The sequence below is a fragment of the Molothrus ater genome, chromosome 4 (genome assembly GCF_012460135.2).
Source record: "Molothrus ater isolate BHLD 08-10-18 breed brown headed cowbird chromosome 4, BPBGC_Mater_1.1, whole genome shotgun sequence".
NCBI classification, from domain to species: Eukaryota; Metazoa; Chordata; class Aves; order Passeriformes; family Icteridae; genus Molothrus; species Molothrus ater.
Window position 1 is genome coordinate 48,018,503 of NC_050481.2, and position 23,808 is coordinate 48,042,310.

The 23,808-nt window shown below is 36.8% G+C and overlaps 1 long non-coding RNA gene across 1 annotated transcript; it reads left to right on the plus strand.

Moving 5' to 3' along the window:
- Positions 1 to 741: 741 nt before the first annotated feature.
- Positions 742 to 21,934, plus strand: LOC118686668 (uncharacterized). The gene is made up of 4 exons (XR_004980199.2): positions 742 to 1,117; positions 6,029 to 6,158; positions 17,941 to 18,000; positions 20,631 to 21,934. It is a non-coding gene; the product is annotated as an uncharacterized LOC118686668 (long non-coding RNA).
- The last annotated feature ends 1,874 nt before the right edge of the window (positions 21,935 to 23,808 follow it).

The window sequence follows — 23,808 nt, forward strand, 5'->3', positions numbered from 1 at the left end:
TTTATTATTTGCCCACAGAAAATATATCAAACATGTCATATCACCTTTTTATTGTCCTGCCACAGAAGGGCTGACTGAAAGATCTACCCAGTCATTTCAAGCAAACTCTACCATTGGTGAAGCTCTCCTGAGATCACTTGTACTCCCTTGTGGTTTGACCAATAATACACGTGACTTCAAAGTGACAACTCACATGCTCAAGTGTTGACATACTTTTGCTGAACTGCAGCTTTCTATGTATGCAGCTTTATATGTAACTATATAATGTATATAATGTATACTATAATGTAACTACATTATTCATGATGGGTGCAAGAATCATAAGAATAAAACAATGAGTAAATGTTTTTCAAGTAAATGAACAGATGAATAAATAAATGTTTAAATAAAATAATAATCTAAAATGCCTCTCATGATGTCTACATGACATGACCATTTTATGAGCTCTTGAAGGACAGCTTTTATGATTAAAAGTAGAGTTTTACTGATTATAAGTTATGAATTGAAGTACCCGTATTTATGATAGTTCCAGTATTATATATTGTATCACTTATATTAAAAACAGAAAGGAACCATCTAGCGCTGAGGCATCAAACTGCTTTAATTAACAGTAAAGGAAACCACAGTCTTATATATATGATATAACTCTTTCAAACACTAGAAGATGTACCCCTACACCATCACTAAAACAGTATATTGAGAGGCATAAAGTCACTCCTCTGCAGAGCCTCTTCTCCCTGCTGGTTCTGCCTGCAGTGGGAGGGTGTGCGGTAATGAGCTTGCTCCTTCTCACTGTGGTACTCTAAATATCAAATTAACTTCCATAAGGATGACTTTACTTCTTGTCACCTTTTATCATGAAATAGATACTTTTATATTGTAACAGGATCCAGCCCTTGATTGAAAAGAGAAGTTCAGAAGAAGGAAGACTCAAGTAGGGGTCTCAGGCTATGGCTGCACTGTGGGGTGTGGGAACCCTGCCCAGCCCTCCTGCTGTCAGAGGTGCCCTCCAGGATTTCTGACTCCATGCCAGGATAAGACCTGAGCACAAGTTCCCTGCATTTGAATACTCTGATTTCTGCAGGGACTGACCAGGAGGGAGCTGCCAATTGCCCTGGTGAGTACCTGACCCAAAGCATCCGGGATCTCCATGGCACATCAGGATCATCTGGCCTGAAGGCTGACTGGATGCTTCCCTTCCATTTCTGTACTCCCCTCTGGTGAGAAATTTAGGTACATAAATTTTATGTACCTAAATTTTTACATAAACCTAAATGACTCCTCTCCATTCTGGAAAGCCCATAGGTATCAAATAGTTGAACTGGTTTTCTGTAAAAACATTCCCTTTTTCAATATGCATCCCTTTGCACAATGTAAGGGACTACTGGGAGGCAAAAAGGTGGGTAGATATTGTGTCATGCAGGTGGAAGGAACTAAAGAATGTTACCTGATTCACAGCAGAAAATTCATAATATGACTTTGTTTGATTATAAATTGTCAAAATATTTGGTTAAATCCTTGTGTCTCTTTGTTTTCTTGATTTATACAATTTGTTTTCTTGGTTTTTAGTGGAAAATAGATGTTAAATAACCACTGACTTCTGTAGAAAAAAAAAGTTTGGAGACACATTTCAGGGAAAAGTTGAGGAAAAAAAATCAAGCATGGTATTTAACAAAAATACAGTATATAATAATATTCTTTTAAAGAAAAATGAGCCCAAACAACCAATCACCTCTACTGAGACATGATTCTTGGTGTGAAGATTAAGTTCATTTTTTTTAATAAGCATATTTATAATGATAATATTTGAGCATGGCTCATTTCATAAAAGCAAACATAGAAACCAATCATTAAAATTCAGTCTCTCTCACCAAAACCCATGCTTGGAAAATTATAATCTACTGTAGGATAATTTTGTAGACAGTATATAATGTAAGGAATGTCATTATTGTTACAATAACTCTTTACAGAAGAATTTTAAAGACCAGTAATTCTGTCAGTAGTTACTGTGTCCCTGCCAGATAAAAAAATCAGGTTCAGAAAAATAAAAAATTATATATATACACAATTATTCATCTTGAAGTTGCACCAGAAGGGGTACTTAGTAGCTTATAGTTTATACTCTTTGGTAGTAGAAATTGATGGAAAATACATTTAATGCAGATAGCTAGATTGATTTGTCATTCTAAATATCTTGACTGATTTTTTTTAATCTTTGCAGTAATTATATGAACTAAAAGACAACATGATATAAAAATAATGCTAAAGGCAGAACTAAATAACCAATTAAATCTAGTTCAAGGAGTGAAAATTTGTTTACAAAACATAACTGTTTTCTAATTCAGAATTATTTTGCTATCTATTCTTCCCTCCAGCAAAGAGGTACTGGGCATTGAATCTAGGTATTTAATTCTGCTCTGTCTCTGTTGCTTTCACAATTGTTCCTTAATGCAAAGCCTATGAAAGTACACACTTATCTTGCAGGGGATTAACAAAAAAAATATAACAAAAGGCAAAACCAGTAATTTGTGTAGCAATTTCATTTTGCTGAGCAGAGCAGAATGGATTTGCTCCAAAATGCTTTATAATTTGTGGGTGTTTCACAAGACTAGTATATATCACCTTAAGTACATAATAGGCAATGCTGTTGTACTCTGATGTTGTAACTGCCAGCTTTTACATAACACCCGGTTTGTTGAGCATGTTGCTCCAAGTCACAAATTATTGGTGCTAAAAAAAATTAACAAATTAATTAGAAGAGCAGAACACATATCAAAATTGCTTTTTCTTTTTTCCTTTTTTTTTTTTCCCTTCTACTGAGGATATGGCATAGTAGGAACCAATCTAATGCTTATGCAGAACAGCATCTATTTTTAGTAAAGCAGTTTTCACTTTATATAATTTGGGCATTCTGAATAGAATATTGGAACCATTTCAAATTTTACTCCTCCCAGTTATGGAATAAAGCCGATAGTGTATGTCACAAATTTGATTTTCTAACTTTAAGATACGATCTTGGTTTTCATCTGTTGTTGCAATGTCACAAATTATAAGTGACTCTTGCATAAGTAAACAAACAGGATATTCATTTCTGTATCCTATACAGCAAGAATACACAAAGTCAAATGAATGCAGATTCATGTAACTTGTTTCATTAGGGTAAAGTGGCCCCAAAAATCTATGCATGAAGGAGGCATCCCAGCAAAGCATGGATATTTTCATTTTGCATTGTTTTAGTGTTCTATGCAGTCCACACCTGTTTCTTCCACACTGAAATATAGTACAAAAGATAGTACAAAAGGAGTGATTAATGTTTGACCATTGCAGGTTCAGCCTATTAACTTATCTGCTTATTTGCCTGTATACACAGATTTTTCATATGAAGCCTGTGAAAGTAGTATCTAAGCAACAGAATGAACATTTCAGCTTTGTCCTGAGGACTCTATTCAGCATTTAGAATGGAACATAAATGCAGACAAGTTGTAATAGCTATGGGGAATTTAACCACTATGTTATCTTACCTGGGTTTGTGCTAAGCAGCTGTAAGCAGTGCGTTATTTAAATGGCTACTATTTCCACCTTGAGACAGCACTCTCCCTGTTGTTACCACTAAAGAAACTACAACAGAGGTGCTAATCTAAAGAAATGCTAGGAGAAATATAATACTAGAAGCAAAATAACCCAGGGGAAAAAAATTTTGAAAAATCTGTTATACTTTGTTATAGTCTCTGCATGTGGTTGCAGGCATATGTGAGATTTAGCAGGATTTACTTTTCAGGTAGCCAAAGAAGGCTAACAAGTTTTGAGAGTTTAAGATATTATTTGAATTACTTTATATATTTCAAAGAGTTGCTGTATTTTTTCACCTGTAACTCAGTTCTTCTTGGAAGCCTTCTCACAATTTCTATTTATTTGTGCCATTCCCAACCAAAACCTGAGACAGCGTGGTCCTCAATACTATGGCAGATTTGGCTTTCTCACATAGAAGGGTTATGTGGGAAAAAATGAGCACTTTCAGCAAGCCATCTGTAGTGAGAAAGTTATTTGGATGGCTCATCTTGAAATTTTACCAATTTTGATAAATACAGGGAAAAATTTTGAAAGAAGACTTGAAAAGAACTATCAGCCTGATATGTGAGAGTGTTTTCTGTTGTTGAATTCAGTTGCCACTGTTTTTGAAGAGAATAAAAACCCTGCAGCAATTAAGACAGCAGCAATAAAAATTCCCAATTTGGAGATCTCATCTGTATTAGAAAAGTCATACTGATTGTATTGCAACTTTGATAGTACTTCCACGATTTTTGCTACAAAATGCGAGGACATCAGATAGGAATATTTTCACTTTAGAGAAGGACTGGAATATTGCATTCAATACCTGGCCCTAGGGTGAAGCAAACCTGAAAATTTACAATATTAAAGGTGAGGGCATGAACTTAGTGGCTTAAAGCAAGAATTTCTTCTACAAACAATGGGCTTTTCTGATGAAAATGAAAGAGAAGTAGTAGTAGTAATTCCTTTCATATTAAATAACTCATTGCATGCCACCAGATAAGATGTCAATGTCTTGTTGCTGTGAAAAGGAAATGGAAGATTTATCTATGAGAGGACTCTAAAAGACATGATGTGATATGTTCATCTGTATTTGCAAGCAGCAGTAACTGATGTCCTGGAAATTTTCACCTGATAAATTCCACGTCACTATATGACTCTGGGACCCTGGTAATTCTCTGGATTCTATTTTAGCCTTTAAGGTACAAATTCTTAGTTTCTACATATACTGTGAAGGACAGTGCAGATGTACACATACACTGCTGAATAGAATGTAGTCTGTTCAAAGTTTTCTGAGGGAAAAAGAATGACCAAAATTTTCATGGCCACAGGGTCACTCTTGTGTGGAGGATTATACATAGAAATGTATTTTACAAAGAACAGAGTACTTAAAGATAACTAAGAGAATAAGATTTGGAAATTTAATATTGAACATCTTGGCAAAGGTTCACATATTTTTTGTTCCTAATAATATCTTTCAATATATTGACAAAGTTGGATTATAGCTATACTCTCTTGCAATAACTAATATTTTTATAGAAAACGTTTGATTCAGAATTATTGCTCATCCTTGGCTGTCCTCATATTCCCATGTTAATGAAAACGTTTTAGTTTCAGATATGCAAAATTAAGTGCTTTATTAGCAATTCTCATTTCATTTGAAATACAGATTGCAATTGGTTTTGTCTTTTGATTCCCTGTTATTATTTTCCATCTATTTGATCAGCAAGAAGAAATCACTTAAAAGAGATGTATTAAAACTGATGATCTTAGCAGATAGCCAGAGACTGTGGCCACTGTATTATGAATAAAACACACTGCACTGATGCATAGTGAAGGTTGATTCACCACAGCAAAAAATAGAAATGAGAGGATGCTCCAATAATCTAGAAAAATAATGCTTAAGATACCTCGCTAAAAAGTAAAAAAACAAAGTTATTCAAGGGGTGAAAAAAAAAGTCTGGCAAAAAATTTAATTGGTACAGGACAAGAAAATATCAAGGAACTGAGATAAAGAACAAATAAAAAGAAGACAAAATTGACTAGCTTTTTTTTTTTTTTTTTTTTTTTTTTGGCTGGTCTCCACAGAAAATACTGCAGTATTTTCTTCATACTATTCTTGCCAATAAAAGAATATCCTTGACAAAGAGAAAAAACAAGCTGCTGCTCTGGAGGTGGCTAGAAAACCGGCATAATACCAGTGAACATAATCCTGGCATGGGACAGACTAGACTACCTACAAACTTCCCTGGTATTGTACATCAAGGGTTTTCTGGAAGTAGTAGGAGAAAGGGAGAGATTCCAAAACACTAAAATCTGTCATGATGTTTTAGTTGTGAAGGGCTTAAGGGACTCCAGAGATACTCTGTTCTAAATCACATGCTTCAGTCTCTGTTCATTTTGCTTTTCATCTTGTTTTAAATTAAGTAAGATGACTGCTTTAACTACTTCAGCTTAACCCTTCACTTTATCCATGCAGATGAGAAGAGTTTCTGTGCCAGGGGCAAAGGCAGCCTCTCTTAAGTAGGCTTTCCTCTGGAAAAAAGCAGTTTGAGTCCTGGATCAGCACTAGAGTGCAGTGCACAAGGATAAGCCTTCTGGCAGTACAGGTAAGGTGGAGGAAGGGCAGAGAAGGTAATACCTTGGGGATTGGAGCATGTCTATATATTTTCTTTCATTTCTTGCTTTCCTGTCAAGCTTAGCTGCCTTTTCTAAGCACTGACCTCAAGACTGTAGACCTATATAGAGGAGTCTCTATATAGGAGTCTCTGAGGGTTTTCTTCTTGCCCGTTTTATGGATTCATGATTTGTTTAGCCTTCAAGAAAAAGTATCTCTGTATGTTTTGGTATGAGTATTTAATTATTTCAATTATTGTTTCCAATATTTTGAAACACACACTTCTGAAAGATTGCAGAGATATTCTATATTTAATAGAAAAAAAAATATTCAATCCCTCAGGAGACATCAGGCTCATTTTTTAGTACAGGAGCTGGAAGAATACATGCTAGAACCAGCAGTGACACTGGCACATTAAACAGTCCTAAAAATAGTTCAACAAACCTTCAGACACAGTAATTTGACACCTTAGTTTTCTTCCTCCTTGGTCAGCTTTCCATTCATATGTAATTTAAATATAAACTAGCCATTTGATTAAGAACATTTATTAATAAGTATTCAAGACTAGAAACTGTAGAAAAAACCCACAAACAACCCACAAGCTAACAGCACTTGAAAAAGTGAAGCTTTCATTCCAGATATGGAGCTAGTTTGCATTGCCATTTCTAACAAATAGTACTGAGCCTTTTATTTTCATATCTTGCTGTAAGTCTTTGCCAGCCTGCTTCTATTTCCCAAATAGCTTCTGCTTCACTACATTTCCATCTGTACAGAAAGGGCATGGGCATAAACACTGATAAACAGTGAATGAAATCTTCCTTACCTCCCAGCTAAGGCAGGATACTGGCAGGCTGTATTTTTCTTTTCAGAAAGTATTATGCTAGGGATTTAGTCTTTTATTGTGATTTAAAAGGGATTTTTACCAGGAAGCTGGCAGCATCAAGCTTCTTTTGCTAGATGTGGCACAGCTCTGTGATGTATAGGCATGTGTCTTTTGGCTGCTGCAACAACCTTTCTTAGAATCAGCGAAGAACTACTCCCTATAACTTCAACTTTTAATCACTGCCTTGCATTTTTTTGCCTGAATTTTCCTCTGGTTAAGAACAAGATGAAAGATTGCCATAAATGTGTCTGTATGAAAAGAGGGGACAAAAGACACGGACTTTCCTCCATGAATCAGAGAAATATCATCTGGCAGCAGGTAGAAAATGGATTGTGTGAGGATGTTATTTCTTGCATTAAATAAGCAAGAAACACCTGAATGGTTAGAATTAGGTCTAATCCTGAGTTCTTTTCCCCCTATACCATTACTGTGCTGGTAACAACAGGTAAAAATTTATCTGAGCCTGCTGCATAATTTACAGTTATCCATCCACAGAAAAAATAAGAATCTAAATTAGCAGAACTTTAAAACAACAGAGATATAAGGTGTGGTTAAAGAATTATAACTCTAGATAATAACAAATGGACAGTTTTAGAAACCAGTAGCAATAGATGAGTCACTGAAAACAACCACTTGGTATCTGTAGTTCTGTTTTCTGTAGAAGGAAATTTTCAATATGAGAACATTTCAATAAGGTACAGGTGTATTACATAATCAGAATGAAGTTTTTCCACGTCATTAAAATACTAAGGAAAAAAGAATTGTCCATGTTGTATGTTAAATAAATACTATATTGTATTTAGCTAGTGTTCCTGTAAACCATAAGCACATCTATTGATGAAAAAGGGTACATGTGAGTCCTAGAAAACTACTGTTACATTAATTGGAAACATGTTTTTCTATAACTAAATTAATGTCATCACAACAAGTTTACATCATTCTCATTAATATCACTAAGAAGCTGATGCCTAGAGTGTAGATAATAGAATCTTTATACACAAATAAAGAACAGATTTGCAGCTGATAAATTAATAAAAAAAGATTACACTTGCTTTTATGCTTTGATCCTATGCAACACGCTTGCAAATGCATATAAAATCTGTGCCTTGCATTCTCACAGGTCAGCATCTGCTTCTGAGTCCTGAGCCCTCTTTTAATGTAATATGATGGCAGAAATCTAAGAAGGGTAAATAATGTTCTCCTTCATTTAATAGTTTGTCTTTCACTTCCAGTCTGTTCATCAGAGCTGCTCAAGTCTGGAGGTGCTTCCCCACATGTTCTTCAGCCATGTTCAGCCTCCAGGAGTCCCAGGTTGAGCACTGGAGGCACCTGCAGGAATGCACTCCAGAATGTGCAGGAAGCATCTGCAAGAACACAAAGATTGGGCAGAAATGAAGTCAAAACAGTGTTTAAGAAAATTATTTTCTTATTTACTGTAACAAAGGAAAAACACACAGAAGAAGACTGCAAGAAAAAATTGTAACCTTCAATGATAGCTGCACAAATTAAAACAAGTACCTGGACTTTAACTCTGATTTGGAATGAAAACAAAATTGTGATTGGAGAGGCTAAAAGTGACAGTTATAGCAAAGGGTTTAAATTGTCTGAAAGACAGATGCCTGAACTTTTGCTGTTGTCTGCCATGACCTTATGATATAACATGAAGGAAAACAACATAAGCACTTTTAAGATACTATCTTAGTGCTGTCCATTTTTCAAAGCTATTGGTGACTATAAATCCCCATACCAAAAATCCACGTGGATCAAGCTATCCTTTGGATGTGATTTGGGGTATATGGATCTCATTTAAACAGAACTCTGGCATGCAAACATTTCCTTAGTTTGTCTGAATGTGATATTCTCCTGCAGCTGCCCAAGAGCAGAAGGCATGAAAAGCATGTTACAAGTCATGTGAAAGTTTTGACATTGTGGGCAATTGAACTTCATGAATTCCTATGAGATTTTTGTTTTGTACTAGTGAACCATCTGACTGTTGAAGTCAAAGAACTCAGAAGTGATCAAAATGCTCCAAGAGAAAAAGAAAGTAGAAAACTCTCCTCTCCTTCCTTGAAATTTTGCATGCCTCACTGTTTGGTAAAATACCAGACAAAGTAATCCCAAAGAGCATTAAAAGGTATCTGAGAAGGCTTTTAGCTTTTCTGACTTCATATGTCATGAAGTTATCAGTCTGTACTAAGAAAAGAGAAACTTATTTTCTTCTTCTGGGACAACTGTCCTTTCCATGCAGGTGCAAAAGGAAGTGTGGAGACAGAGCAAGGATTTGCCCTTCTTACAAAAACTTGCTCCAATTTTTTAAGCAAAGAAGCAAGACAAAGAATTTTCACCTGTTGCTTCTAAAGAATGTCTCCTGACACTTCCATAGAAAAGTGGGAGGTCCCTGAAACTTAAGGAAGAAAAGACAGGAAGGGGGTAAGGCAAGGAGTGAGAGCAGATAAAGTTGCAGAATGGGAGAACAGGGAAGGCAGATATCAGAGGAAATGCAGAAAGAATCTTGCACATTATTTCACATATCCTCCTGTTGTGTTACCATCTTACACCATTCATTCATCACTTGATTGATGAATTTTATAACTGAACTTGACTGATAAATTGATATTTACCAATATTTTAAGAATGTATGCAGGATCTGTTCTTTGGACAAAATATATTCAGTTCATATTATAACTTTTAAGTGACATATTTGGATTTTAATTGGTTTGCCCACTCTTTTGTACAGTACAACATATGTACAATAATTGAACTTTTCATTTTTAAGTGTTTATGAGAAACAGTATTCTAAACTAGGAAAAATGAAAAGAAAAAGAATAAATGATCAGAACGAGGAAATGTAAAAAGAAGTAATTTAACACCAAGTCTGGAAGACAATATCAGTCAATAAGATTTATTGACCAATATTAAATGTTAAATTTATTATGATGCACAGAAAGCAATGGAAACTTTCTGCAGACTGTACAGTTGGGGTCCTCCCATTAGAGTGGCTGGTCCACAATTGTTGGCAAGTCACAAGACACTAATTAAATTCAGTTTTTAATTTTTATGAAATCTTTTTTCTGTACTATCTTAAAATATTCCAAAATGTAGAAAACTTTGGTGAAATTACAATAATATCTAAATATAGTGAAGACAGTTTTGCTTCCTAGTTCACCATAAGATTGGATTATACAGCAAGAATAAGGAAGATGGACCTATACATTGGATTTTTATCTGATTTTCTAGATCTTCATTTAATGAGATGTGCTCAATAAATTGGACTGAAAAGGGCATTTTTTTTCTGTTTATGTGTTGGACTTCCATTTTGAAGAAGAACCTGTGGATTGGCATGGTGTTCTTTTTTGTTTTTGTTTTCTTTTTCCTAAAGGTATTGTAAAAGGAGATCAGGCGAACTGGGTCAGTTAGGACTTTAAAGTTAAGTACCCCAGGAAGTACAGTACTTTATTTTCACTTAATAACCCCTTGGAGCTGTATAAAATATCCCTGGCACACTGTCTAGGTAAGGCATCTAAAACATCATCATGTCACTTAGTGACATGATGGTGTTTTAGATGTCTTACCTTGACAGTATTCCAGACTATGCTTAAACTAATCCTGAGCCTATGTTTGTAGTTTTCAAAGCCAGTCCAGTTGGGTTTTGTAATTAGGCCCTCCAAGGCAGCAGGAAGCTGATGCTTTGGCTCCTTAGTTAGCAGCTGTGCACCCAGCTGGGTGTGTTTGTTTTAAATGAGGACAACTCCTCAAATTTCCATTCTCAGCATGATCATGCTTGGCTTCAGTCTCTGTTTCTGGATGTCACTAAAGATAAATATTAAAGGCAGTTTCATTGTTGTCTCTAAAAGATTTGGTTGACATAATGTACCATAATGATATATTTCTAATCAGGCTATTTAGCATTATCAAATAAAATTTTAAAATATGAATCATAACTTGTCATTTGAATATAAATGTAACCTTATTCAGACAAGTCTCTGTATAAAAAGTCTATGCAGTATAGCAACTGAATATGAAATTCAGTATCTGTCTAAAGCATGCAGGTGATAACAAAACAATGGGACATGGTTGACCCATGGAGAAAGCATTTCACTGCTCATTTGAAGAAAATAATTGCTTGTATTTCAATCTCATTATAAAAACTGGAAAAATGTGCTCTATGGCAATTTTCACAAAATGCACAGCTTTTATTGTCTCACACCTAATTTGCAAAGTTTAAGTGAGATTTAAGGAATACACAGGCCCAGTACTGTTTTTTAATATGTGAATTTAATCATTAATAGCTATAGATCAGATATAAACCTCTATTTTAAAAAATGGTTATTAAAAAACCCTACATTTAAAACTAGTTTTTTCTAAAGTCTCTGGAGTAAGTTTTTATAGAACTGGAGGTTCTTGTTTCAGGTGATATTTTTGAGTCCTTTCCACTCTCCTTTCTGTTTAATTCTCTAACAGGCAATCTTTCCCTCTGCACCTTCTAGCACTTTCACTGGTTTTTTTTTTGCATGATTCATTTAGCTTTTTGTCTCACATATTTCATCCAAGTGTAACAAATCCCCTCAAGCCAGCATTGGTCTAGAAAAGGCTGAGGATGGGAAAGCAAGTCATTTCATATCAGGTTAGAGATTTTAGATTATTGCTCTGCATTATAATAACATTGAATTTGTCTACTTAGATTTATTTTCTTTTAAATTCGAATTCTAGTTGAGATAAACTCTAGATTTCTCAGGCAAAATTTCATCAGGGTAAATGAGAATTTTGCAGTTGATTTCAGGGAAGCTAGGTTTTTACTTGCTTTCTTTGCTTTTTAAGTTTCTAAGATTTAAATTTCTGTTCTCTTGATCTAATTTGCTGCATTCTCCTTTTTGGTTTCTACACAGTAAGTCATATAGATCAGAGGAATACAAAGGTGCTTTCTTCAAGGTGACTTCCATGCTATTGAAAGCAATTACTATCTTCCCTACAAATATACCTCCCAATGATCAGCTAGTCTCAATCAATTATTTAGGAAGTTTTCCTACTCATCAGTATGAAAACATATTTGTGTACTGCTCCGTTAGGAGTATATATCTGGTCCAACACATAATTTATTGCCTCTCCTCAAGAGTCAGCTCTGGCTAGTGCCCATTAAGTTGTATGTTCTGAGACCATTATCATCACTTTGGTAACACTAAACATGATCATAAGAAAACTAGACTGAAAAGCTTTCAAGAAAAAAAAAAAAGGTCTTTTGTTTCTGCCTCTTTCTAAGTAAAAGAGTTTAAATGTGTTGATCCTTTGGATATAGTTGTTAAAATAGTGTTGTGTGCTCCTAGGTAGGATGCTCTCAATACAGATAATGCGAATTTAGCACCATCATCAAATTTTCTTTTAATGCAGTAAAAATTCTTGGATGGCAGCCAGCCTCTTTACCTCATAAAAAACCAGCCTCTATGATTACCTATGTAGTAGAAACCTAATAATATCTTACAACATAGTGCCTAAAAGATGAGTAAATTGGCTTGAGAACACACCCTCCACACATGCAAAGTTTGGTCCCACTCACTGCTTTTGACATTATTGATGAAGATGTGCTTTTTCTCCCAGAGATAAACATGGCTCCATAAGCCACATTCTTCTATGATTTACATGCAACGCAGACTCTCTGGGCTAAGTAATTAGAATATGCTCCTTTACCCTATTGTGCCTTAGAAAAATTCTCTTTTTCTATAATACATCTTAGAAATAGGATATTTTTCACTTTGGGATGGTGACGTTGCTCTTGTGCATGCAAACAGAACCTGTCATCAGCCAGGCAGATACAAATTAAATCAAGAAAAAACATGTAAGTATTCATGTAGGTCATTATTCATGTAGGTCACAGTCTGAAAAAATAAAAAATTGTACTGAATTTTTTTTCTGCCTCCATCCCCAATTCAGTTACTGAACAGAACTGAGGGTCTTACTTGATAATTTTTCATTATAAAAAGCTCTGAGATTATAAAAGTAGGTGACTGGTGTGAGGAAGATAGATCTTATATTCAGCTAAAGTAGTGATTTCAACCTTTTTTGATCAGCATCACCTGCAAGGAGTTATGTCCTAATCTTAAGAAAACTTCAACCCCCTAGCAGTCATTTTGCTGTGTTGACCCCATGAGCTGAGAGAACACAGGCTGTCAATGACAGGTCTAAGATGCATTTGCAACATACACAAAGAATAAATAAATCAGGTATTAAAAAAGTAAGACTTCAAAAATATGATCCTTCAAATCCCAATTTCCAGCAGATGGAAAAATGAGCAACACCTGTAATATTTCATGATTTATAACATGAAGTGTGCTTTATAAAACTGGAACCAATGTTAAGACGACATTTTTTAGTCAAATCTAAAATTAGTTGGCCATGTTTTTAATTCTGTGTTAATGCTTTATTAGTGCTGGTATTAATATTACACTTATGTGTAATTACACTTATACTACACTACTTGAAGCACTAAGTACCTTTAGTATGTTCAATAATTGAAATATTTTTGTATTCCCAGTACCTCAAGCCATTGGATTTTAATTATTAGTTCCTTAAACACATTAGTTTGATGTTTAATAGGACTCATCTCTGTTTTACCTCAATTTTTTTCTTTTCATTTCATCTTTATGCTTGACATCTTCCATGCTTTCTTCATATTTGTGGGATTTGTAATTCTCAGCAGTATTTGTGCTAAAACTATTTTGAATCTTATGGTGTAGGAAAACAGTGGCTGTGTTTTATTGCCATATATATACTACCAGCTTCATTTCTTCCACTTGAGTCTCTCAAAGCTATGACTACGGTTAAGAAAATCTCTCATTACTCCTACAGCTCTCTTGACCTTTCCATATGCCTTTTAATTTACTCAGTCATTTCACACTTGAGCTCTTGTTTTGGGAGAAGGTAAAATATAGCATACTGGTATAGCCAGTTTATTCTCTGAGACCAATTCAGATTCAGTGCTGAATGACACTGCAGCCTTAGGAATGACCAGGTCACGACTGTTTTTCACTCAAGTAACAAGCAAGTCAATGACTATGTGAAAACCAGCCATGGCAGAGAATGCATAAGGGAATGGTTTGACTCCTCTCTGCCTTTTCTCATAGCATGGATTGGACCAGCTGGAAGGAAAACCCAAACTTTTCCTCTTCACATTGCATTTTCTGGCTCATTTAAGTTGGTATTACAACATTTTTTTACGTTCTCCTTTGCCCCAAAGTGAAAAGGAATTAAGTGGTCTCATTCCTGATGGCTGCTGCTCATAAGGAAGGCAAAGGTTTCCCATTTCACAAACTTTTCATTTCACATTTCTGCTGATTTCATCTAATCTGTGACTGTTATTTTTAATAGCCCAGATAATGTAATCTTCAAGCCAGATTTAAGTTGTGGCCATAATAGCTTACTTCCCCTCATATGACTAGCTCTTTCACCCTCCCGTCTACTTGTTTCCATTTTTATATATTTCCATTTTTATATATTCATTTTAACATCCTTTTATAACTGAGCTTACATTATTGTATATTAATGTTTATCAATTTCCCATTAATCTGTCATTTAGCACATTTCCACCACAAAAAACCCACCCAAACCCTTGCTTACATTTACTCTTTTTGTTTTCATCCTCTCTATGTATGTACTTGTTAGAGAGGCCACATTAAGGTAAGACTACAGTTTGCTTGAATAGAGTCAGCTGACTATAAGACATTCTTTTAATATCACAATACCTAAGAAATTGAGTTACTGATGCACTCAGATAATTTCTAGAAGTCCTTCCTCCCCATTTGATATATTAAATGAGAAGGGGTTAGCAGCTCTTGAAAGAGTCTCACAAGAGACAGGGAGGTTGAATCACATGGAATAGTTTGGGCTAGAAGAGACCTCCAAGATCATCTATTTCCTCATAAGTCTGTCAAGGTCCCTTCCCTCCAGCGTGTTGACTGCATGCTCATCTTGGTGCTCTCAGCAGCCTTGCTGAGGGTGCACTCAGCCCCGCTGTCCATGTCACCAACAAAGATGTCAGGCAGTGCTGGTCCCAGTACTGTCTCCTGAGGAACATCACATCACTGGCTTCCACTTGGACTTTGAGCCTTTCACCACGACTCCTTGAGCATGACCATTCAACCAATTCCTCATCAGTCAAGTGGTCCATCCACCAAATCCACAGATCTCCAGTTTAAAGACAGGAATGTTGTGCAGGACAGGGTCAGATGATTTGCACAAGTCCAGGAAGATGATGCCGGCTGCCCTTTCCTTATCCACCAACACTGCCACCCTGCTGCAGGAGGCCATCAGATTTGTCAGGAACCATTTGCCCTTACTGAAGCCATGTTGGCTGTGACCAACCTCCTCATCATTTTCCAAGTGCCTTAGCACAGGTTCCAGGAGGATCTGCTCCTTGATCTTGCAGGGCTAGAGAGGGTGTCACACTCTCTGTCAATAAGCAGATGGAGTGCCTGGAGCTCCCCCTGGGAGTGGAAGAGGAGCCAGGCAAAAGCCTATGGGCTGGATATGAGGATCCAGGATGAAATACAGGGCAGGGACAGGTGACTTCTTAGTGGGAGTCTGCTACAGGCACCTTGGCCAAGACTGCTGCCCAGGCAAAGGGGGGAAGCAAGCACAGGTAGCCTTGGAGGGGCAGACTGTCCTACCAGCCAGAAATGAGGTTAGGAAAGGTAATGCCCTGGCAGAATTAAATGTGACCAGGGCATCAAGGGCAACAAGAAAAGTTTCTAGACTTATGTCAGTGGTAAAAGTGAGATTAGAGACCCATCACTACAATTATGGGTCTTAGTCACTGTTTCAGCTGACTTTCACTGAAAGTTCCTCCTTGTTCTTACATCCAGGGCAGCATCACCCCAGGCCGGTCCTTCCAGTACCTGTGTCATCCCTGACACCCTTTGGAAAACTCCCCACTGCCCTTTCCTTTGCAGCAGGCGCCAGGAGAACCAGTGCCTATGACCAGAAATTTGGCTGTGCCAGGAACACTGTAGTTCTGTATCTACAAATGGTGCTCTAATTCAGAGAAACCAGAAATATGAGACGAGACTGGGCTAGAAATCAAATTTATTATTTTATTATTTCCTAGAAACACCTTGAAACAAATTAAGGCTGTTTTGTTGAGGCTGTTGTTTGGTTCAGGTTTTTCTTTTTTTTCTTTTTTTTTTTTTTTTTTGTCCTTTTGATTCTAGCAATAAAGCGTGAGGGTCAGAAAACCCCTCTTCTGAAACTGACCTCCTTCCTGTTGTCAGCATAAATGTATCTAGGATCAGTTTCAACTTATTTGGCCTTGGGCCAGCCTGGCCATTCAGGATTTCAGAACTCATACCACAGTCATGTACAGTAATTGTACTCCTCTCAGCTTTCACTTTGTGCGACCAAGTATGACAAGCTTCTGTAGTTTTGACTTCTTTCCTTTTAAGATATAGTTATACTCTTAAAAAATCTGCCAATTACAACACAGAACAGTCTCAAACTATCAACATGACAGCGAGGGAAAATAATATGGTACAGCATTCGAACCAAAATGTCTTTAACTGTGTTATGTGTCTATTTTTTGTCTATTTTCCTGATTTTTTTTGTTGTCTTCTAAAGTGTGGGAGGCAGACACCTCTATGAATTTTACTTTCTTATTTTTTCCTTACAGTCTAATACTATTTTGATAGCGATAACAATTTGGTTGGCTGTAAAATCAAATGCACATTGTTATTAGTATTACTGACTTTTCATTCTCCTGTGTTAATTTATTGTGCTATTCTTTGGAGCTTTGTCACTTCCATACTTTTTTTCTTTTAAAGCTATCATTAATTTATCATTGTAACACCTTCTGCTGCTTTCTTTTGTGAATGCAGCCCCCTGCATGACAAAGAAATTCTATCTTTGTATTCTGAATTGGTTTTACAATGGAACATCAGGAAGAAAATAAGTACAAAAGAAAGAATAAAAGTATATGGAAATTACAAACAAATAATCGTATTTCATATGCTATTTTGCCTCTTGTGAAGGACATGAGTAGACAGTAAGCTCTAAAATATTATGAATTATTGTTTTAAGCTTTACTAATAAAACATCAGTATAACACAGAAGCAAAGACTTAGTATAATCTCTGATCATGCATTGCATGTGCATACTTTTTACATTAATCAGTACTCTCATCATAAGCAATAGGGCTCTTCAGATACTGCAAAAATGTTTGTATATCCAGTGCCAAAACAGTACCTCCTGTTTAGGCACCTCAGTCATATTAATTTTTGTGGATCGGGAAAGGTTTTTGAATATTCTGTTATAGATGTGGCCTTAAGTGTTTTGCATAATCAGAGTGACATGTCTTCTTCCTTTTTCACTTAACTAACAGAAACATTGACATACAACATGGCAAATTAGGATATTACCAGAACAATGACTTTTCTTGATTTTGTGCATGTAGAAATTCAAGCATAATTTTAAACTGGAAAAGCATTGTGCCTTATATTTTCTTTGGAATTTTCTCCCTTAATGAAGAAGGAAAAGATTGTTATGATCATCTATTCCAAAATTAGATAACCTAGAGCAAACAGGAAAAATCTGTACTGAATTTAGAGAAGCCATAATTTGCACTACTGTAGGGAGTTCCTGAAATAAACACTCTGCATTCATTTCTGTGTGCTAGACTGTAGATTCATACCCACTCAGACACTAAGTGCCTACTTGCCAGAACTCCTGAACACTGCAAACACAAGCTGAAACCAAAAGGAGCTGTGATTGTGCAGACTCTATCAAAACACAGAAAAATCAAAATCTTTATTCACAAAACAGTTAGACTCAGACTGTAACTGCTCCAGCACAAGTGTGTACCACTACATCTGTGTCCTCACTACCTGAGATTTCTGTATTTCATTCAATTTAGGTTCATAATGAAGTGGCAGCAAGAGAATATGAGATACCCTGTTCTGATGACAGCAAAAAGGTGTGTAAGTGCATAAAAACTGTTGCTATAGCAAGTGACCATATTAAATGTCTTAATGTTGAGGAAGTATTAATGAAATACAGCCTAACTTCACTATAAGGAAACCATATGATACCATATATATATATATATATATCTGTCAAGCTGTTCATTTCAGCAGGCTCTGGTAAATTGCTGCTTGGGAATAAGAAAGAAATGAGCAGCTGAGATCATCAATAAGCAGTGCTTCTGTGGAAATGACTTCACACTGATCAATATTTAAAAGATGTTTTTTTCAAAAAGATAAATGAATGAAGAAGGAAAAAAATAGTACATTCAAATGCTAAATACAGCCTACACTGAGAAAAGTGAGAAAAATGTCATTGTCATACTTGGAATACACTTGCATAACTGTTCAGGCTATTAGGTCTAATTAACAGCAAGTGAACAGATTCTTGCTATGGGGGTGTTTATAGGCAGAATATGTTAAATGCAGAGTTTGACACATTGAAGTTAGAATTCAGTCAGATTTAGGCTAGTGTAAATTTACATAGCAGACAAATTTCTGCTCTGAAAAGGAACTATGAACGAAATATTTTTGGAATGCTAATTCTGAGTGCTAATCTTAATGATGAAAAAAATTTGTGCACTTTTCATCGAAAAAATCCAATAACATAAAATATCAAATTATTCTCATATATGTATGGGTAAAAAAATACAGTTGAAATATTCTAACAAAGGTTTCTAATTTCTGGGGTTGTTCTTTCTTTTAGTTTCACTTTGGTATTGTTAGCAGGGAATACTAGTTAGTTAGTAGGGAATACCCCAAACTGCTACAGTATGAAAGCATAGGCATAATTTTAACTTTCATAAGTGAAAAGTGACTCTCGACCTGAGGAACTTGTCAGGTAAAGCTAATGCAGCTGTTGTCATGAATAATTCAAACAAATCACTTCAGCCACAGTACGACAGAGCTGACTTCACAGTGGTAACCTCTGTAAATACTGTCAGAAAACAGATAAATTAACTATTAGTGAGTAAAACTTCCAGTCCTTGGGAAGCAAAAGTTGCTAAATTCTTTCTTGATTAACCTGGCTTACAAAACTTCTCACCAGGTCTTTTTTTTTTTTCCCTGAGAATTCATCATTTTTAAAACCTTAATAACTGCTTGCTATGTTTCAAATGCAACTTAAATTAGAGCTATAAATAACTACAGACTGTAAAGAAAGTTCCCAGATTCCCAGAATCAGGCCTACAGGCTAATTTCTTCTGATTAAAGGCCCAGTACTGCAACTAAATAATCTATAGTCCTAACCCAAATGTATACAATGTTGTTTAGGTCCTGAATGTACAAATTCCCACAGCACATCTACATGTATGAGTGCTTCTCTTTAACTCTGATAATTAACTAAATACAGTTATAATATAAATACAATGTAAATACAAACATTTTTAAATTTTTGTAATTCCCATCATTTCAGAATAATGAAATGTTACATACAAATACATCTAAGGTTTAAAAAGGATGAATCCTAGGACTGGAAGGAAAATGTGCTGAATGAGCTAATAAGGAACAAACAGAACATATGTATTGAAATGTTGACTGGTAGGTGGATGGAAAACAGAAAAGCTCAAAGTCTTTAGAAAAATCAGTACTTTGGAATGATGTTTTGTTGCTAACAGAGAAGCAAGTAAGACCTTAACAGGAAGAATTCTTAACAGGAAAATATTAATATCTGTGAAAATGACAGAAATGACAACCAAAATGAAGGAAGAAATTGTGAAAGTGGCCAAGACTTGTAGGCTTACTGGGCCAGAGTACAACAGTGCTGGAGATATGATTCTGCTGGCAGTTTTTCACATTCCTGTCTACAATTTTAATATATGTTTTTGTGCTGATGACTGTTTGAAAGACAACATAATGATCTTAAATGCTTATTAGGTGATTTCTGTAATTATTGCAGACCTGCTCAGAGTAATCATCTGGAACTTCTTTTGCAGGAACTCTTCTTTCCTGATTGTGCAGCTCAGGACAAAGAATTTTCTCCTTACTAGAAAAGTTCACTTAATTTATTCCCTTGCTGGGATAACAGAATTTTTATCATTCTCTCTCTAAGGGAATATCTGTTCTTTTACTACACATTATCCTTTACTTAGTTGTTCATTTTCATAGAGAAGTAAGATTTTTTTTTTTACAATTTAATTTGAAAAGTAGTTATGTATCCTTTATTTCATGTTATCCAATCACCTTGTATTGTATTAGTGAATGATTTTTCTTTTTTTAATCATACTCAAGTGTCTTTAAAACAAGTCTCTCATGAAGAAAACTCTCTTTCACCTCTCTCCTTCTCAGAAACACTGTTTTATTTAACAATTTTACCAAATACAGTTTCACAAGAGATTAGTGTAGCATTTTTTATACGTAAAAAATTTACCTTTACCTGGGTAAATCAGTTCAAAACCTGGCTGAGCAGTAAGCCAAATAAATGTATTAATTCCTGACATCCTAATTTCCATTTTAGAACTGTCTGAGCAGCAGTAAATGCATACTTTTATCTACATGAATGTTTCATTAGAATGACCTGGTTGATCGACATGATGTGGTCCAGATGATCTTCCTGACCCTCTTTTCTTTTTTTCCCCTCTCTCAGCATGATCCTCTCAGGTTAGTTGAGGTTCATCATGCAGACTGGTCAAACCAGCACACCAACTGACTCCAGGGCAGGAAGGACTACAGTGAAAAGAAGATTTTTATCTGAGGAACTTATCCTGACTGTGCCCCTCCAGGCTACTTCCAAAAGGATTGTTTAGTTGTTGCTGCTGCCTGCTGCTTGCACATGTGCCTACCTAAGGGAATCTCCAACTAACTGAATTCCTCAGCCCAATCCCAAAACAGTCCTGACAGATAAAGAAACAGACCATGACAGATTTTCACCTGCATTTTTCTTCTTTGCTTTAAGCATCAGAAACCATTACATGTCTGAAGTTTAAGGATATTTACTTATGTACTTAAAGATTTACTTTTCTCCATTGTGCTGCCCTTAGATTCCACTCAAACAGCACTGCAGGATGCTGCTACAGTACATAATGTAGACCTGTAAGAAGATGGCTCCTACTCCACAGAGTACAAACAAGTTCTCTCTGTCCATTCTCATGAAAAATTACCTTTGGAGTTTACATGGACTATTTTCATCAACTCAGACAAAGACATTGATGGGCCTAGTATATGCTTATTCATAGAGGAAACCGTGAGCTGACCAAATAATAAACAGCATACAGGAGCTTAGTACAGAAGTAAGTGACTGTAACATTTGGTGTATGGATTTTTCAAGTGTCACAGTGGCTGTTGAGCCTAGAAAGAATGTAGCACAGATTGTCCCTTCTTTCACTGATAATCCTGAGAAGAAACTTATTTTCGTAAGTATTACATTAATATTTGTTTTATGCATGACTTCTAGGAAAACTGACAAATTCTGTGTGGCAAGTGATCTCACTCTATGTTGAAGTATGTATTCTTAGACTACACATCCTTGCAAACACAAGTCACCAGAGAGAATGTTTAAGATACAGTTCTGTTGCAGCTGCAGGCTTCTGGAGAGGAAATCCAAATGCAATTATCCTCATGCTAATGGCACCACTCTGACCATAGGAACAGTTCAGTGCTGCTCAGAAGTGTGGTGCTGCAGTGTCACAGCCATGCAATACTCTGGAGTGAGTTGTGTTAGATGTGGGCAAACTATTATTCTATATTGCACAGAAGACAGTGGACAGGAAATCTGTCCTCACAGAAATCAGCAGAAACATTTCATCTGAATCCTCAAGAGAAACAATGTCCCCTGCAGAAATGAACAAGACAATGAAAACTGACTCCTCTCATATCCCAAGGAATTAAACCTACAGAAACATACAGCAAAAATTGTCAATAAACAATGATGCCCTTCTTTCTTGCCCAGCAGTTTGAATGTGGTTTTTTATGGCATTTAAGACCATTTCAAACAAAATAAACAAGGAAAGGGACAAATTTTTACTTTGTTTCTTACAGTGATTTCTTTTTTCAAAGCTATTAATTGGTTTCAGTTAAGTGGTTAAGAAGGGGCACTGCAGAAATCTTTCCTGAAATATTTCCTGTACATTTGCTTGCCTGACCCTTAACTTCCACAAAATTCTTATGTTTGAAGCACAACACATCTAATTTTCTAGGAGTCTTTTCTCAATTTAGCCATGTAAAAGCTAAAGGAGCTCTCTCTAAACAGAGATTTAGGGTTAGTCTATAGCAAATGAAGTGAGGAAAGTATCACCATGGACTGACTCCTTCCACCCTGAAAGAGGTATCTAAGACAGGTCAGATGAAGTGCTGTAGATGTGTATGTTACTGCTTTAAAGCAGAGAAGTCTTTACTACTAGTTTAAAGACCCTGACCAAGCTTTGGATGACTGGTCATCTTGAGCACACTAGCAAGGAAGTGAAAGACTGCAGCTATCTACCTGCTGATGATTTTTATCCCCAGGTCTGAAGTCACTCTTGTTTTAATGAAGAACAAGTTGGGCTCCTGCCTAGGTGGCACAATTAATGGTTGTACCCTCACCATTTAAAGGATTACAAAAAAAAAAAAAAAAAAAAAAAAAAAAAAAAAAAAAAAGCTAAAATGTTCCCATGTATGAAACACCCAGCTTAACAGTCACACTTAGGCCTGGCACTGGTAGTCAGGGAAACAGGTTTAGCCTTGGTTTTTACTGCCAAATGCAATTGTACAATTGTACATCTCTTAGCCAATGCATGAGCACAAATCTGGGCTCTAATATATTCCAGAAGCACAGCCTGCAAATACATGCATCAGAAATCTGGAGGCAGGTGAGCTGTGGCTATCACTAGAAACATAAAAATGTGAAACTCTATACTGCTTAAATATAGTAGAAATTTAGCTTGCTTCACAGCCAAGAATCCAGACACTAATGTGTTCCTAATCAGTGTCTTGTCATCTGGATCCTAAAGGCAGCTGACTTTTTTCTGCTCTGAATCACCCCAATTCCATCATCATCTAGAGAGCATGCTTAGATTCTCTGAAAATCAAGATCCAGTGTGCCTTGCCATAGCGAATCCTCACATCAAAAACAGCATTTGTGTCCCATCAGGACCCATTAGGTTTGTGCCACGAGCACAGGAGAACGCTGGTTTCTTTTGTGCCCTCTATTAATGCCCTCTTTGCTCATATTAAAGGCATGCTGATAGATGAAAGATGGGCAAAAATGCTGTCATAGGCATCCTGCCGGATGCTACTCTTGGAAGGACGACTATCATTCTAGCACTGCAAGTGCCGACCGGAGCGACAGCGTAAGACAGGCAGAGGCATTTGGGGGAGGCTGGGAGATTTTCAAGGGGGGGAAAAAAATTAATTTCAAACCGAAGGCAGCCAGCCGAAGCGAGGGGAGGAGCCCGGTATGGGCTTGGCTCTTCCCTGGGCCGAGCCCGGCAGCGCGGCAGCGCTTGCCAAAGGGGCAGCCCGCTCCGGCGGCCGCTCCGCACCGAGGCCAGCGCGGCTGCGGGCCCCGCGCCCCGCCGGGCGGAGCAGCCAGCGCCGGGGCGCGCTCGGGTCGGGTGTCGCCGGGCCGTGCCAGAGCCCAGCCCAGGCTGTCCCACCGCCCGGGCCGGGGTCCTGCCGCCCGCTGCCGCGCCGGAGGGCGGCGGAGCAGCGGCTCCGTCCAGGCGCTTCCGGGCGCGCCGGGCGGCGGGGGAAGGAGGGGAAGGAGGAGAAGAAGGAGGAGGAGGAGGAGGAGGAGGAAGGGAGGTGTGGGTAGAGGGGAGGGGAGGGAAGGAGGGGTGGAGGGAGGC